Source organism: Onychomys torridus, chromosome 10 (genome assembly GCF_903995425.1).
Source record: "Onychomys torridus chromosome 10, mOncTor1.1, whole genome shotgun sequence".
Classification (NCBI taxonomy): Eukaryota; Metazoa; Chordata; class Mammalia; order Rodentia; family Cricetidae; genus Onychomys; species Onychomys torridus.
In genome coordinates, this window is record NC_050452.1 from 15,810,669 (window position 1) to 15,815,534 (window position 4,866).

Sequence of the window (4,866 nt, forward strand, 5' to 3'; positions counted from 1 at the left end):
CCCTTTGGGCAGTTATAGCACGTGACTTTGATTCCAGCACTTGGGAGGCAGAGGCAAGCACATCTCTGTGAGTTTGAAGCCAGTCTGATCTACAAAGCAAGTTCCAGAAGAGCCAAGACTATTACACAGAGAAACCCCGTCTCAGAAAAAAAAAAAAAAATCCTAGGCAAACCCAATAGCATCTATGGTTGAAAAGTTAGAGAAAATAGTTTCTTTGACTACTTGTCCTTCTCACCTTACAAGCAATCCCACTCCTTCATTGGCTTTAGAGCCTTCTTTTTTGGTATTCCAACATATATTGAAGACCAGCTGAGACATCAAACCTTGTGGACTGAGCAAGTACTGGATTCTTGGACTTTCCCCCCTCAATCAGTCATTGTTGGATTAGCTGAATTGCAGCTTGTCATTCTAATCTCATAGCTATGTGTATGCATGTATATATGTATGTATGTATAATATGTCCTTATATAGGCTTCCAGAAAAAGGCATGGCCCAGATTAGAAGTGAGTTTTCCCAGATCAAATTTTATATATATATATATATAAAAACAAAATAGCAAACAAAAAAACAAAAAACAGATACTCAAGTATATACAAAATCCCTCTCAAAAAAATTAAGGAAAATAAGGAAACTAGGGTTAAATGAAACATACAATAACTAGAGCAAGACTAAACTAAGCACCCCAATACTTCTAATCACATTAACATTAAACGTGACATTAAACATCTAAGTATCTCAATTCTTTTCTCACTCATCTTTTAACAAAATTTATAAGGCGTGTAAAAGATGTGGAATTTAAAAAGTGTTTGAGTAGTTGGCTAAGGTCATGGATCCTAGAGGAGAACGTACTACTACCACTTAACTAGAGCAGCATAATTACTAACTGCATCCTATTATCTTACCCACAGATAAGTCTAGCATTCACCAAAGAATCTCTTCTTAGTAGGAGACAGAAACCATCATAGAAAACCACAACTAATCAAAATGCAGAGAACAAGTGTGTCCAGACCAAGTGAATAATTATACAGCACAACTCTTAGTATTGGGGGACATTACAGAAGAGAGGGTAGAATGAATGATGTGAGACCCAGAGACAAGGAAGTCTACCTTCTTAAAAGAACCTCAACAAAGTGGCTGCCTAAAGGATGTGAGCAATGACAACACTAATGGTTATGCTCACGTGGAAGGGTTATATCTCAGGAGATCCAGGTCCTAGGCAATGAACGATAAGAAAACAAGGAATGCATAAAGAGGGAGTATTAGTCTTCTCTGGGAATAAGCCCTTAATTGGTAATACAATGGTACGTGACCAGACCTGAAATCATGTAATCATGTACATACAAGCTACTCTAAATGAACTCAGCAGGTTGTACTTATATAATCATGTGTGTGTGTGTGTGTGTGTGTGTGTGTGTGTGTGTGTGTGTGTAACAATAATAATTAAAGAAAATAGACTATGAAACTGAGAGGGAATAAAGAGGGGCATGGAAGGGGTTAGAGGGAGACAAAGGGAAGGAGGGAAATGGTTCGAGTATATTTAATTAAAATTTAATTATAGAAAAAATATGACTGAGTAACAAAACAAATATAACAAATTTAAGTGATATATAGATTTTGAAATTATCAAGTAGGGAATGGAATACAACCATGGTTTAAATACTAGATGCTATAATATCAAAAGTAGGAAACATGGAAGCATACTTAGGAACATATTGCTATAGTCAGCAATGATCCAGAAATCTCAGAGACCAAACTTTTACCTGATCATTTCATTCAAATGGAATGGAATAAAATGAATGCTGTAGTTATTTGGGTTCTCCTATTGTTCTATATGATTTTTTTAAGCATTAATATTTTGCTGTGAAAATGGGGCTGGAATTTGATATGAGTTGTATTGAGCCTATATATTAGTTTGTTTTGTGCTAACATTTTTAAAATTTGAATTCTTCCAGTCTAAAGGCTTGAGATGTTTCTATTGTTTTTTTCTATGATTTATTTTCATCAATATTTTATTTGATATTATGTGCAGACCTTACACTTCCATGAATAAATTTATTTCCACATTCCTATGCCAGTGACTTAAATTATTCACATACTAAGAATTTTTGTATTACCTCATAGGCCATTGGACATCTTTTTAGTTTCTTTAAACCCTATCCCCTCTTTTTCATGTTGGAATGCTAATATTTTCTTGTGACTGGTCAGTCTCACATATAATAATTTTCATATCAAATGTGGTAATTTTATGTCTTATGAATATTTGATAGAGCTCATATATATTCAACATTTGTTAAGTTTTTGAACACCTGTAATATAATTAAAATAAAGATTTAATGTTCTTGTCTGTTAAATCTCAAACTTGTCTTAGTTTTGATTGAATAACTGATGTTTTCTGGTAGGACAGACATTTTAAAGTTTGTATTTTGTTGATTATTACAAGTATTTATAGATTTTTTTTATTATATCATTGGGATAGTTACATGAGTTGTTTCTGCTTTTAGATTGGAGGTGGGCTCATTTTCACATTTAGCAAGGGTCTGATGGCTCTCCTTCCTAAGAACAGATCTCAGTGATTCTATTCAAGGCTGCTTTAGGGTCCTGATGAGGTTGCAACAGGATTGGTAACAATATTTTAATATACCAATTGCTAATTTAGGCAGAGTTTTGGATCTGTTGGCAACAGAGCTGGGTATGAATGTGTCATGGAATTAAGGAGACTGCTATCTGTGCAAACAACATTTAATATATTAGGAATTTAAATTTAGACTGGGAACACAGCTGTAGTGTAAATCACCAAAAGTCTGAAGCATTATAATCATACACAAATTTATAGTGAAAAAATCTATCTATTAAAAACGCTAGGATACATTGTCATCACACTCCCTCCCTAAATAAAACACTAAATATTTTTAATGAGAAAGTGCTGTCAATCTTGACTAATCAGTACATTTTCTCCTTCCATAGCAAATAAAATGAGTAAAGTGAATCCTCTGTCTTTGTCTCTGTCTGTCTCTCTCTCTCTTTGTGTGTGTGTATGTGTGTGTGTGTGTGTGTGTGTGTTGAGAGAGAGAGATAGAGAGATAGATAGAGAGAGAGAGAGAGAGAGAGAGAGAGAGAGAAAGAAATTTTCAATACGATAACAAGGAGCTTGCTTGAATAGTTAAGATTTTTATTTCCAACATCTTAGATAAAATAGTTTCTTCCTTCATTTTCTTCTAATAGTATCTAGATGAATACTGAAATTTGTAACCTAAACTCTATTTCCCACAAAACATAACTAACAGGATGTTCTTCAATATTTTTGGTTGTTTTGTTTGCTTATTTTGGTGTTTTTTAAATTTGTTTTTAAGTCTCTGGTGTAAGTGCTCTCTTTATTCAATTCTGAAAGCTTTCAATTTATCAGTCAATTTAATTCTTATGCATTTATTTGTTTTTATTTGATAATTAATTCCATTTAGTGTTTGGCATTTAACACAATAGGGTAAATCTTGATTTTTTTCAAGTTATTTTAAAATACATTATTACTTAGTGTTTGTATCAAGAGACCATTTGTTGTTGTTGTTGTTGTTAAATACTCCCATGGTCACAGCCCTATTCAACTCAAGACACCAGTAACATAAGCATATTTCCATCTTCCATTTGGGAATGCAATTCCTGTAGCCTTTAGAGAATGAATGATTCTATTCAAAACCACATTACCTGACATTACCAAAAAAACTCTTTCTTCAGAGTGGTGTGGTGATATTTTATTTGTGCTCTAACAAATAAAGCTTGCCTGAAAATCAGAAGGAGGAGCTAGCCACTAGTTAACCATAGAGACAGACAGGAAGTGATAGAGTTGAGCAGAGAGAGGAAGTGATGAGGTGGGATGGAGAGAGGAGCACACTCTCTTTCAGTGGAGGATTTCATAGTGTTAAGAACTAGTGGCTTGCTGCTCTGCCTTTCTGATCTTTAGCTTTTACCCCAATATCTGGCTCTGTGGGTTGTTGTTGTTTGGTTTTTTTGTTTGGTTGTTTGTTTGTTTTTTTTTGTTTGTTTGTTTGTTTTAAGAAAAGCCCTTTACAGTCCAGGTCTTTTATTTCTTTTTGTACATTAGGCCATGAGTTCTATGGAATGGGTTCCAGCAGCTCAGGCTGCTTCCTGTTAGTTCTCAAAAAGTGTGCTTCTCTGGGTGGGGTGGGCTGGCGCCTCAGCTGAACCCAGGTGCTCTTCTCCTTGGCTTCCTTTTTCTTCGGGTCATTCTCCTTCACGCACTTCAGGAAGCTGTCTTGGTTCTTAGAGTGCTTGATGTGCTCAATAGGCACTTAATTCTCTTGGCGAGAATCTTGCCCTTAACCTTCTTGTTTACAATAATGCCCAAGGCAAGCTGGGTGACATTGTAGACCCTTCCAGTTTTGCCATGGTAACACTTATGAGGCATTCCTTTTTGAACAGTGCCCATTCCCTTGATATCTACAATATCACTTTTCTTGTAGAATCGCATGTAAGTGGCCAAAGGAACAACTCCATGTTTCCTAAAAGGCCTGGAGAACATGTAGTGGGTGCCTCTCCTTTTTCCCTTTGTGTTGGTCATTTTGGCGAGTTACTGGAAGATGGATACCATGCACATTTTTTACTAATAAGACCATGTTACAGAATGGGTGTTCCCTTGAGGGTAGACCAAACTCCCTCTAATTTAGCTGAAAACATACTGTATGAATTTAAACACAGGCTAGTTCTGCTCATCACTAAATAAAATCAGAAACTGAATCTGTATGCTGTGTTTTATTCACATAGCCAACAAACTGAGACTACAGTGTATTAGCATCTTAAACAGTTGGCTTCCACTACACCTTAGCTAGTGTTGTACCCAGAGTCCCCCAAAGA

At 35.4% G+C, this 4,866-nt stretch overlaps 1 pseudogene; it reads right to left on the reverse strand.

Moving 5' to 3' along the window:
• Positions 1-4,106: 4,106 nt before the first annotated feature.
• Positions 4,107-4,573, reverse strand: LOC118591782 (annotated as a pseudogene).
• Between the last annotated feature and the right edge of the window lie 293 nt (positions 4,574-4,866).